This window comes from Bos taurus, chromosome 2 (genome assembly GCF_002263795.3).
Source record: "Bos taurus isolate L1 Dominette 01449 registration number 42190680 breed Hereford chromosome 2, ARS-UCD2.0, whole genome shotgun sequence".
Classification (NCBI taxonomy): Eukaryota; Metazoa; Chordata; class Mammalia; order Artiodactyla; family Bovidae; genus Bos; species Bos taurus.
In genome coordinates, this window is record NC_037329.1 from 5,903,361 (window position 1) to 5,916,919 (window position 13,559).

Below are 13,559 nucleotides of genomic sequence, written 5' to 3' on the forward strand. Positions count from 1 at the left end.
TCTGCATTTCCCAAGAATCCAAAATGCTGTGTCCTGGAAAATAACACATTCATTTTGCTCTGGGGAAAAGGTTTTACCCAAACTGGCTTTCCACTAGGGTAGGATTTTGCACTTGATTTGTGGGTTTAAAGAGGACCTACTGAGCAACAAAGTTTCCTAAATCAAAAGACTGAGACTTCCCTCAGACCAAAACAGAATTAGAACCCTACACGAAATGTTGGATGTCACTTAAAATTGTCAGAATATCTCTTATGCAAAATAATTTTACAGTTACCCTTTTCTCAGGATTGCCTATTACATTTACAATGAACCAATCTTATTCACTTTTCCTTCATGTAAAAAACACAAGGAAGAACGTGTTTCCTTGATTCTGAAAACCGTGAATGCATTTGATTCTGGATTTCTAAGTCTGAGCAGGGAAATGTATTAATTTTTAAGAATTCTAAGCAGTGTTTTTTATTAGTATTATATAAAACTAAGCCAAATTGTGGGATTGTATATATACCCATCAGACAAGATTATCTATATATACACATATGTATGTTTCTAAACTATATGTGTATGGATATATATATATGTATGCATCAGATTAGATTAACTTGATAATAGCTTCCTGCTCGTGAAATTATGTTACTAAAAATAATTACACCTGTGAAGTCATTTCATAGACATGACACAGCAGGTAAATTTATATCTCCTACTCCTAACTTCTGGGCTTCCCAAGTGGCTCAGTGGTAAAGAATTTGCTTGCCAAGGGAGGAGACACAAATTTGATCCCTGGGTTGAGAAGATCCCCTGGAGGAGGAAATGGCAACCCACTCCAGTATGCTTGCTGGGGAAATCCCATGGACAGAGGAGCCTAGCAGGCTAGAGTCCACTGGGTTGCAGAGTCAGACACGACTGAGCACACAATGCACGCACTCCTACCTTCCACATAAAGACCAATTATGCTTCCACAGATAGCCACCACTAGCAAGAGCAGGAAGAAATCCTTACCACCCTCTCCAGCAGATAACCTGGGGTGGGTGTGGGCTTCCCTGGTGGCTCAGTGGTAAAGAATCTACCTGCCAATGCAGGAGACATGGGTCTGATCCCTGGTCCAGGAATATCCCACATGCCACAGAGCAACTAAGCCCACGAGCCACAACTACTGAGCCTGTGCTCTAGAGCCTGGGAACTGCCTCTGGGGCCTGCGTACCCTAGAGCCCTGCTCCCCACGAAGCGAAGCTGCTGCGGGGAGAAGCCTATGCACTGCAACTAGACAGCAGCCCTCGCTCGCTGCAACTAGAGAAAACTGCAAGCAGCAAAGACCCAGCACAGCCAAAAAATAAATAAAATTTTTAAAAATTGGGGTGTGTGTACCAAAGCATTCTTATTATGGAGGAAAATCGGGCATACTATAGAATATGCTATAGGTATTATTAGAAAAGATAAAACTTAGTCATCCAAGATTCATCACCCTTTGCTCCCCTACCTGCAAATTCCAGAATACCACCTTCCTCTTTGACATCCTGAGTCCCATGTTTCACTCCTCTAATATTACAGAGTTTAGGCACATTCACTTTTTTCCTTATTTTCTGTTATTAAGTGAATCAATTCTACTCTTTTTATTTCTCTATTTAGTTTATATAATAAAAGAACAAGTGCCTGTTGCAAAAAAAAAAAAAAATGTTTAGTAAGCCCAAAATAACTTTATAAGGTAAAAAGGAAAAGTGCCCTCCTCTCTTTATCATCTGAACCCACTTCCTTCAGGAAGCCACCTGAAGAGACAAGGTATATGTGTGCTTGTATGCAGGTCTGTATATAAAGATCTTCTGCAATTTCCTTTTTTCACTTACCATATCATGATTTTTTTCCTAAGATAATGTGCCAAAGCAGTTAACAGACACATTTACATGTAGTGCACTTCCTTTCCCTACAATGAGACTGCTAAATCAAGATTTACTGAATAGCAAAAGAAGTAAAACAAAAAACCTCTCGGTCTAATACTAACATATCTGGTTATGATCATTTTTACACTTGCCTTCAACATACAAATGGTGAAAACAAACGGGTGAATGTACATGCATAAATACATATGCACTATAAGTATGTAGATTATCTTACACAGATAAATGTTAACATAGTAATGTATGTATATTGAAATGAAATTAATTTTCAAAGGCAAGAAGCAAAGGAAGGCACCCATGTAGGTGGTGAGGCTTCTGGGTCTTGAATAGGGAGGGACACCGTGTGGAAATTTCCTGGGCTTTGGAGGCAGAGACACAGGGTCAAATTTAACCCCACCTCCTACAGATTTTGTGGTTTTTGTATGTCTCTTAACCATTTGAGCTTCCTTTTCATCATCTGTAAAATGGGAAAAGATTTATCTTACAGAGTTTTAGAATTTAAGTGTTTAAGATGGTGCCTTGAACATTCTAAGTGCTCAAAAAGTGCCTTATTACCGTTAATAATCCAGAAACTATATATTCTAGACCTGGTGACCTGATACCTCATATCACCAAATACCTACAAACCCTGCTATTTTGTTTATCTTTGTGTTTTGGTTTGGCTTCATGTTTTTATATTGATTTTATTCATACAGACACGGAAAATGTCTTAGAAATAAATTACTGTAAACATGCCTAGTAGCTGTAATGCATTATCGAAATATGATCCTTTCTCCTCCTAGTCCCCCAGGGTATCTTGCTCTGGGCTCAGTAGCAATTTCCAAGCCTCCTCCTTAAAGCAATCCTAAGTTTTGCTTACAACTTGTGACAAACGCAAGTCATCTGAGTACCACAAAATCACTGAAAATACCTCTCATGTCTGCTGATGCCCAGCAGCTTCAAGTGTCAAAAGCTGACCTTTCCAGTGAAGCTGCCTCCTGGCCTCCCCTTTCACTTGCCAAGGCCATCAATGATGCACACGTACACCTGTGGCAGACCAGTGGCCACGTCTCGGGGAAAGAAATGCCCTGCAGACACCAGGGGCCTGCTTTTATCACCTCCTTGGTCAACCGGACATCCACCACACCTTTTGCATTCATTTACTTTTGAAGAGGTTAGACTTCCACAAAATCCTAAACTTCTAGAACAATTAGAGAGAAGCTTGTCCACTATACTGTTCAACCATCTCCTTTGACAGGTGAGAAAACGGAGGCTCAAGATGTGACCCGTCTGACGACATACAAATAATCTAGACACCAGTTGGGATTAAAACCTCAGCTCTCTAAGGTTCATTCCTATTACTGACAGGTATGGTTTTATCTGTTCCAGTAGCTCTGTCAAATGTTTACTGAATATTTTCGGATGAAAGGAAACCTTCTTGGTTGCGAGTGTGTGGGAGAGGAGAAACCACACCGTGTCCTGGCCTTAAGGGTAATCAATCCACCTGCCTCTTCACATGGGGGTGGATAAATGAAGGGGAAAGTTGCATCTGGGATTTTTCACCATCCTACTTAAATTTGTAGGGGGCTGTGTAGAAGATAAACTGGACCCCAAAGGCCTAGAAACCCCTACTGTTACCTCAAAATGGCTCTAGGGACACGTTAGGCCAAGTTGAAGTAAAAAGAAGCACAGAGGTGGTGTATTTCTTCTAGGATGGTAGTAGGCAAGGGAAAGAGGGCTTTTTGGGGTTTTTTCCCCCTATTTGTTCACCTGGGGGAAGCAGACGCTGTCAATTTCCTCCTCTAGCCACACAAGCGTCTATGTATCTGTTCGCTGGCTGCGTGCTGGTTTTCGCCAACGATGTTTATGGCAAGGGCGCGAGTGGGGCTGGGCCAAAAAGGGCCTGGACACTGGGGCCCAACCTCACCCCGCACCCCGGCTGCTGCCGGCGCCGGGCGAGGGCTCCCTTGGGCAGCGCCTTTGTTTTCCTGACTCCAGTTACGTTTGCGGAAGTGCTGCCCGCGCCGGGGTGCCGGCTATAGCCGGCCCTAGCACCCCAAAAGATGACAAACGACTGGGGAATCCAAGGGGAGGGAGACAGCAGCGGGTGATCGGGGCTGAGAGCGGTGACACCCCTCGCCCCGACGCCCGGGCTCTGGACCCGTCCTCGCCAGCCGCCCCCCCTCCGCACAGCAGGTGTGCGCGCCGCAGGGGGGGCTCCCCGCCCTTGGCTCGGCCCCCGGCGCTCCGGGCCCCGACTCACCTGCGGCGGCGGCGGCGGCGCTCAGCTGCGCGGGGCGCGGGGCACCATCTCCCCCCGGCGCGGGGCGGCGGCTCTGGGCGCCCGGGCGGCGGCTGTCGGGGCGGCGCGCACCATCTCGGGCGGATAGCCGGCTCCTCCGGGGCTGCGGCGGGGGAATGCGAGCCGGTGGGGAGACCAGGAGCGGCGAGCCGAGCACACCGGCCGGCCCGACCTCCTCTCTCTCTCCACTCCTGCCTCCTCCTCCCGCCCGGCCTCCGCCGCTCGCTACCGGCTGGACCCGTTTCAGGGCCGAGCGCTGAGCAGCCGCCGCCAGGTGCAGCGCTCCGCCTCCTGCGGCGGCGGCGGCGGCGGCTGCGTCGGCGGCAGCTCCTCCCGGCTTCCCGCCCGCCTGGGCGGCCCCGGGGGACCCGCGGCCTCAGCCCTGCCCGGGAATCGCGCCGAGCTGGTGGAGAGGAGACGCGAGGGTCGATCCTCGGGTCCCCCGACCCCGGCTGAGACCCACCCCCGACAAGGCGAACGATGCGGGCCTAGCTCCGGGGGGATGGGGCGGAGAGCGAACGGAAGGCTGGTTGGGAATTGTAAATATCAGCAACAATCATAGCCATCGTTTATTGAGCGTCTATTAAGTGCCAAGCAGAATGCCGACAGTATTAACGCGTTCGTTCTGCGTCTCTAGACCGACCGTGGCCTGGCCAACAGTCCTCAGGTGACCCGGGAGAGAGGAGCTGGGCAGGAGACAAATAACCAGGGTGGCAGGACTCACCAGGGAAGGGCCGAGACTGAAGCAGGCTTTCAAACTGAGAAGGTGCTACCCGAGTATCTCGCTGAAGAGATAACGATGTGTGTTGCATCAGAAATGTAATTAGAGTTGTATTTCTGGCTAGACATGCAGAGAGGGTGGGGAGAGTGGAGTTGGCTGTAAAAGGTATTCCTTCAGCAGGCATTTTTGGCTGTAATAGGTATTCCTTCAGCAGAAGGAATTTTGGGGGCGCCTGTGATGGGCTTTTGGGGTACCAGATCCTGCTCTCAGGGAGCTTATGTCTTGTTCTGGCAATAACGACAATAATAATGACAGCTAACATGGATGAATGTTTCTCATATAGGAAGCTCTGTTTAAGTACTGTTTAAGTTTTACCGTAATCCTAAAAATACAGGTACTATTATTCCCATCTTACAACTGAGGACACCAAGGCTGAAACTGAATGTGACCTACCTAAAATGACTTAAATAGTAAAAGGTGAGAAGCCATTCATGTCTAGAGTTTTAGCTCTTAACCACGAAATCGTACTGATGAGAATTTTATAGGCCACGAAGCTTTAGGGTCAGAGGCCTAGAGCTTTAGAATAAAACAAAGTTATGCAGTCACCGTGGCCCCTCCTGGAATCTGGGACTGGGTACCTGAAGCTTATGCTCCATTAGCCTCATGATGAACCCACTTGCAATACAGATAAAAGCGAAACAACGAAAGGCACTGGGTGTTAAAGCCTCATGAAGGAGATGGAGGTGGTGATCGGACTCTGAAAAGGACAGGCTTTGGTCTGGTGTGGCCTATAGATGGCTTCCCACGCAGAATTGGGAACTGAAGAACTACAACCAGTTGGTAGCTGTCATAACAGAATTATCATGCTTCTTATCTGTCCCAATATTAAAGAAGCAACCTTTGGAAAAAGAAAAGGAAGAAAGTGAACAAACTCCAGGTCTAACATGATTCAGTTTCTCTCCTGTGTATGAAAGGAAGGCAGGAAGGACCTGGGTGGGGTGTGGGGGATTGTTCTTAATCTAGAGCTGCCCAGAGGTGGTTCCATGTTGACAAGTGAAGCGAAATCATTCTAGAAGTTGAAGCTGGTTTCAGATAGGAAGGGTGCCCTCAAGGGTCAGCAGAGCACAAAATGTTGTTTTAATTGGCATTTTTAGGGCAGGATTTTTTTCCTGGTGTATGTGTGTGTGCTCAGTCATGTCTGATTTTTTGCGACCCCAGAGACTGTAGTCCACCAGGTTCCTCTGTCTATGGAATTCTCCAGGCAAGAATACTAGAGTGGGTTACCATTTCCTACTCCAGGTTTTTCCTGATAGCCCCTTCCCTTTTCAGTATAACTAAGGAGAAGATGAAAATATGCAGAAACAAAAAGTGACCTGCTTCTCCTCCCACATCTCCCTACCCCTGGTGAAGTGACTAGTGGGTGTGGATTGGGAAATTAGCTTTCAACTACACTACAAGGCAAGCTGTCCTAGAGATCATTGCCCAGAAAGGCTCAAAGACAAAATTAGGGTGTTGAAATCACGTGGCTAATTGAATCAATTTAAAACGCAGAAGAAGAGATCAGGAGATAGATTAACACACAGACTAGGGTATAAGCAGATGGTATATTTTATGAAATATGCAGAGAACCTGTGCCTTTATCTCCTGTGTCAGTTTTCCTGTGCTGATCATGGGATTATAAGGATCAGAGTTGAGGTGGATCCTGGCAGTCAGAGGGTACCTGGGGCCAGAGGAAGCACGTATTTTCTCTACTGAGAGATAAGAAGTGAGGATGGCTGGCCAGTTCCAGCTCTCCAATTAGCCTGATGAGCAGCTGTGGGATTTTATCGGCATTTCTCAGGCAGAGAACAAATGGAGTCTGTGTAGCTGTCACCAGTGGGTGGTCATTTGAAGCCTGCCTGAATATTGAGTGCTAGTAAGCTTCATGAATATTTACTGTTCCAAGAATATTTGGTGCCTACTTGGACTTTCGGACATTTCCTCTCTACGTTCAGCTGATATATGCACTACTTAGTCTTACAAACTACTTGCTTTTATTTAATTTCTTCTCCTTATCGTGTTTGTTTCTCTTCTTTCCTTTGGCAGAATTGACTTCTTAAATAACAAAGCAAACATATTACAATAGGTAATAGTGAGAAAAAATAGCTCACACTTACATAGAACTTACCTGTGCCAGGTACTGTTCAAAGCCCTTTTTAAGTATTTATTGATTTAAGCCTCACGACAGTCACATACACGTAGGTACTGTTATCACCTCATTTTACAAAAGAGGAAATCGGTGCATATAAATGTGGAGTGACTACCAAACTCAAACCACTTGTCAGTGATAGAATCTGCATCTAGGTAGAATCGCACCTCGGTAGTCCAGCTCCAGGGCCCAGGCTCTTAATCAGTCCCTCTTCCTAGCATATGCAAACCCTTACAAACATGAATATTCACATATGGCAGCTTGGGGGATTTTATTTTAAGCCAAATGATGTCATCCAGTTTTCTCTCAGCAACATGGGACACGATGGACCCGCAGCTCACCTTGAAACTCTCCCTTCCACTGACTTCTGTGACGGACAGCCTTGGGTTTTGCAATTCCTCTCGGGCCACTTCAGGTTCCACTTCAGTTTTGTTCTTGGCCTCTCTTTCCTCCTTTTTTTCTGTGATTGCTCTCACCCCCTCCCTTGGCTTTAATCCCGGAATATTTAAGGATGCCCCCAACCCCTCTCTCCAGGGCAGCTCCTCTCCTGGTGCCGGACCCATGTGGCCAATTCCACAGGGTGTTTGTTTCACAGGCGCCCATCTACCACCCCTCCCCCACTGGCTTTTACTTCTGGGTTCCCAAACCGCCCTGGGCTTCTCTGGTGGCTTAGATGGTAAAGAATCTGTCTGCAGTGCAGGAGACCTGGGTTTGATCCCCAGGTTAGGAAGATCCCTTGGAGAAGGGAATGGCTACCCACTCCAGTATTCTTGCTTGGAGAATTCCATGGACAGAGGAACCAGGCGGGTTACAGTCTGTGAGGTTGCAAAGAGTCAGACACATCTGTGCGATTGACACTTTCACTTTAAACCATCATCCCCACCTGGTTGTGCAAAGCGCTGTACTTACCTCTCCCTTCACCCTAACCCCCACACCCAGCATGTTAATTTCCTATGCTGCTCTCACAAGCTACCATGAATGCAGTGAAGTAAAACAGCAGAAATTTACTATCTTACATGTCTGTAAGTTGGAAATCCAAAGTGGGTTTCTCCAGGCTAGAACCAATGTGTCTGCAGGGCTGCATTCCACCTGTAGGCTTTGGGGGAGAATCCACTTTTTGGACTTCTCCACCTTCTAGAGGCTTCTTGGCTCCTAGCCCCTTTCTCTCTTCTTCACAGTATATACATCACTCTGACCTCTGCTTCAGCAGCCACACTGTCTCTTCTGACCCTCCTGCCTCCCTCTTATAAGATCCCTTTTGATTACACTGGGCTCACCTTCCTGGTCCAGGGTCATCTCTTCCTCTCATGAACCCTGACTTGATCATATATCCAAAGTCCTTCTGGCAATGAAGGTAACAGAGTTGCAGGCTCCTGGGATTTGGACATGGACATATCTAGGAGGCCATGATTCTGCCTATCACACCCAGTAAACACCAAGCCCTGTGGAGTCCACCTTTCAAAATATTCCTGGAATTTGACCTCTTCTCTGTATTCCTGTGCTGTGCTCATGCATGAGGTACTCTCTCCTCTGCCTTATGACGGTCACTTCTCTGGCCTCTCTGCCTCAGAGTGTTTTCTCACCCCAATCAATCTTCCTTATTTCAACCAAAGTAATCCTTAAGAACACGAGACAGTGTCATTTATTTGCAGCCCCTCAGGGTTGCCCAACACCATGGGGTACCTACCGTTTCTGTGTTGTGCCTCCTGGATGGGCTACCAGCAGACCTTAATTCTCTACTTAAAACCCATCCAAGTGGTTAGGACTTTACGTTTTCACTGCCAGGACACAGGAACCCTGGTCAGGGGAACTAAAAATCCTGAGATCCCATAAGCAGTCTAGCTCAGCAAAATAAATAAATAAATAAATACACCATCCATCCAAGGCCTCCTTTACTGTAACAAAGAGATTCAAAAGTCCAGTAGTTAAATAGGATTATAATTTTTTTTTCTCATGTAGCAATCCACAAGTAGGTAATCCACGATTGATAGTATGACCCCACCATCCACACAACACGGATTCCATGCTTGGTCCAGGTTGACCATTTCCAGCAGCAGCACATGGGCCAGGGAGAGGATAAGCTCTGGCACTTAAAGGGAAGCCCTCAAACTCTCACACTTGCACACATCATGTCCATACGTATCACCTTGGCTGAGACAGTTGCATGTCCATATCTGAGTGCAAAGGAGGGAAAGAGTTTTAGCTACGCGGCCAAAGACCCAGCTGAACTCCATTGCTACGAAAGAAAGGGAGAATGGATTCTGGGAGTCAAGGAGCAGTCTTCCACAGGAGAGAAAACAGTGTCACACAAGGGAAAAATGAAAGAAGGTAACTTAGATTGGAAGATAGGGAGGACCCTTTGAGGAAGTAAGAGTAAACTGGACCTGAGGCATAAGTTGGAGATGACCAGGTGGAGAGCTCTGGGAAGATTTTTCCCCTAAGAAGGAGCTAACTTGAGGCAGCTTAGGTAACTGGAGCAGAGGGAGTGGTGGCCTAAAGGGAAATGTCAAGAGATGAGGTTGGAGAAGTAGGCAAGAACCAGGTCAGGCGACAACCTTCATGTGATGGGCATCACAGCAAGCATCTTGAATTTTAATTCACATTCAGTGAGATCTATTGAAGAATGCTTAGGAGATCTGACTTGTGTCTTTAAATCACTGCAGCTGCTACATGGAGAATGGTATGGAGAGGGCAGAAGTGGAAGTGAGACTCAGTTGGAAAGGAGTTAGTGGTGAGGAGAGAGATTAGCAGTGTTTTGGGGGCAGGGTGATGAGCAGTGGGATGAAGAGAAGTGGACGGATTCGAGAGAGTGTGTTGGAAAGTGTCTCAGCACACTTGGCGATGTACTGGGTGTGGGAGGCAAGGGAAAGGAGGTGTAAGAATGACTCACAAGTTTCTGGCTCGAGCAGCTGGGTGGATGGTGACAACCTTTACAGAGAGGGAGAAGACCGTGGGAGGAGCAGGTTGGAGGGGAGAAAGGAAGAGCTCACATTTTGGCATAAGTTGGAGGAGCCTGTGAGACTTGCCAGTGGAGCTGTGAAGTAGTCAGTTAAGTCTGTGTTTACAAAACTCAGAAGAGAGGGTTGGACCTGGCAGTTATCCAAATCGATGTGCTATTTACGATCACAGGAATGAAGGGGTCACCATATACTAACAGAACCCTGAGAAAGGCCAACATTTACCAGTTGGTATAAGAGGAGGAAGGGCTTCCCAGGTGGCTCAGTGGTTAAGAATCCACCTGCCAAGCAGGAGATGGAGGTTCGATCCCTGGGTCGGGAAGATCCCCTGGAGAAGGAAATTGCAACCCACTCTTGTATTCTTGCCTGGGAAATCCCATGGACAGAGGAGCTTGGCGGGCTGCAGTCCATGGGGTCTCAAAGAGTGGGACACAACTTAGTGACCAAACAATTCAACAACAATATAGGAAGAGGAGCCAAGAAGGATGAGCCATAGAAGTAGGAGGAAGGTCTACTAATTGTGGTCATCTTACTATACATGGTAATACATCTATTGCAGTGGAGCAGAGTTAAACTCTGGTGATAGAAGGAAATATAAAATCCGGTCCCTTCCATCAGAGGCTTGTGAATTTACTAGCAAAGACCTGGCTATAAGTAGATTGATTATAATAGAAGGTAGCATATGCTATGAGTGGTACACAGATTATCTTTTTAAAAACATCACTTTCATTATTTCTGGCCCATTGCATTAAGTTTCAATCTTTAACTACTTTCAATCAAATGCTAAGTCTTGCCAACTTTATCTCCTTGGTATTTTGCTAATATGTTTCATCTTATCCATCTGTACACACAGTACTCCAAGGCCCTAACGCAACAGTCTCAATAATGACTTTGCTTTTTCCATCCTTGCACATCAATCCAGTACGAACCAAAGCAGCTAAAATGGATCTCAGTTATGTGATTTTTAAAAATATACTTATTTGGGGGAGTTCCCTGATGGCCTCATGGTCAGGATTCCAGGCTTTCACTGTCATGGCCTGGGTTCAATCCCTGGTCAGGGAACTGAGATCCTGCAAGCCACGTGGCATGGCTGAAACAAACATATATACAATTAAAAGTTATTAAAGTGGTAAATTTCATGTAATATTTTTTGCCATAATTTTAAAAAGTGAGTTTATGAAGCAACTAATATGAGAATTGATTTTAGAAGATATGTTGGCAAACTTCATGGCAAAATTATCCTGTTTATACATTTTAGATTCTGCTGATATTATAAATTATACTCAAATTCCACCCTGAAAGAAAAAAAAAAAACCACAGAAATCAACCTGAAAGAATATGTAATGGCAAAATACAGAACAATATGAGAAATAAAATACATAATAATATTGAATTTTAAGTGAAAGAATAAAATAAATATCCATGAGTCAACACTAAAATAAATAAATGAATAAACAAGTGAGGAAGAAGGAAAACATTTTTGTTCAAAAATTCCAATTCATAAATGTAGAAGTAATGAGGAAAATAGAAAATGTCCATTAGAACATCACAGTAATAACAGATCTAGCATGTAGAACAATGTTGAAAAAAAGCAAAATTGAAGGATTTACAGTATTTAATTTCTACACTTACTATAAACCTATGGTAATCAAGACATTGAGGTATCGGTATAAAGATATAGGGACCAATGGAACAGAATGGAGAGCCCAGAAGTAAATTCACAGGCATATACAACTCATTTTCAACAAAGCTACAAAGGCAATTCAGTAGAAAAAGAATAATCTTTTCAAAATAGGTGCTGGAACAATTGGCTCTCCATATTTAAGAAGTGAACCTTGATTCATGTTGATGTATGACAGAAACCAACACAACATTATAAAGCAATTAAAATGATTAATTAAATTAAACTAATTTAATTTAAACATTGATAATTAAAAATAAATTAAAATAATTTTAAGTGAACCTTGACTTACCTTTTACCATACATAAAAATTAACTCAAAATTAATCATATAGATAAAACATAAAACTTCAAGAAGAAAATGGGAGAAAACTATAGTTACATTTAATTTGGCAAGTTTTATTAAACAGAATACAAAAAATACAAACTATAAAGAAAATAGTCAATAAATTAGATTTCATCAAAATTAGAAACTTTGCTTTTCCAAACACAATGCTCTACAAATGGAAATACAAGATATAGAATGGGAAAAATTACTTTCAACCGTATATCCAACAAATGACTTGCATCTAGAATATTTAAGAATTCTCACAACTCAATAATAAGACAAATAACTCAACTTTAAAATAGACAAAAGTTTTCAAAAGATACTTTGCTAAGAAGGTATATCAAGGGCAAATAAGCCCATGAAAAGATGGCCAATATCACTAGTCATTATAGCAATGCTTTTAGTTGGGGGCAGTTTTGCTCCTACACACCAAAGACATTTGGCAATATATGGAGACACGTTTGATTGTCACAACTGAGGTGGGAAGTACTACCGGCACGGAGTGAGTAGAGGCCAGGGATGCCCCCTAAAGTTCCTGCAATGCACAGTGCAACCCCCAACACAAAGAGTTGTTTGGTCCAAAATGTCAATAGTAAATGGGGCTTCCTAGGTGGCGCTGCACCCCATTCCAGTACTCTTGCCTGGAAAATCCCATGGATGGAGGAGCCTGGTAGGCTGCAGTCCATGGGGTCGTGAAGGCTCGGACACGACTGAGCGACTTCACTTTCACTTTTCACTTTGATGCATTGGAGAAGGCAATGGCAACCCACTCCAGTGTTCTTGCCTGGAGAATCCCAGGGACGGGGGAGCCAGGTGGGCTGCCGTCTATGGGGTCGCACAGAGTTGGACATGACTGAAGTGACTTAGCAGCAGCAGGTGGCGCTAGTGATAAAGAACTTGCCTGCCAATGCACGAGATGTAAGAAACTCGGGTTTTACCCCAGAGTACGGAAGATGCCCTGGAGAAGGAAATGGGCCCCCACTCCAGTATTCTTGCCTGGAGAATCCTGTGGACGGAGGAGATTGGCAGGCTATGGTCCATCGAATCGCAGAGTCAGACATGACTGAAGCAACTTAGCAAACACACATACACGTCATTACTAATAATGTTGAAAAATCCTGCTTTGCTGCTGCTGCTGCTGCTAAGTCGCTTCAGTCGTGTCGGACTCTGTGCGACCCCATAGACCGCAGCCCACCTGGCTCCCCCGTCCCTGGGATTCTCCAGGCAAGAACACTGGAGTGGGTTGCCATTTCCTTCTCCAATGCATCAAAGTGAAAAGTGAAAGTGAAGTCGCTCAGTCGTGTCCGACCCTTCGAGACACCATGGACTGCAGCCTACCAGACTCCTCCGTCCATGGGATTTTCCAGGCAAGAGTACTGGAGTGGGGTGCCATTGCCTTCTCCGAATCCTGCTTTAGAGAAGCACAATACATGTTGTTGAATAGGCAAATAAGTAACATTAAAAATGAGCATACTAACTGTTGTAGAGTATGTGGAGAAACTAGAACCTCATACA

General features: G+C 45.0%; 1 protein-coding gene across 6 annotated transcripts in view; it reads right to left on the reverse strand.

Annotated features, from left to right (window-relative positions):
* Positions 1-4,432, reverse strand: part of MFSD6 (major facilitator superfamily domain containing 6) — an 89,151-nt gene extending 84,719 nt beyond the window's left edge. For all 6 annotated transcript variants that reach the window (XM_005202246.5, XM_024979649.2, XM_059877719.1 and 3 more), the window contains exon 1: positions 4,132-4,432. The gene's annotated coding sequence lies outside the window, so the exon portion shown is untranslated. The remainder of the gene's footprint in view (positions 1-4,131) is intronic.
* Positions 4,433-13,559: the final 9,127 nt, after the last annotated feature.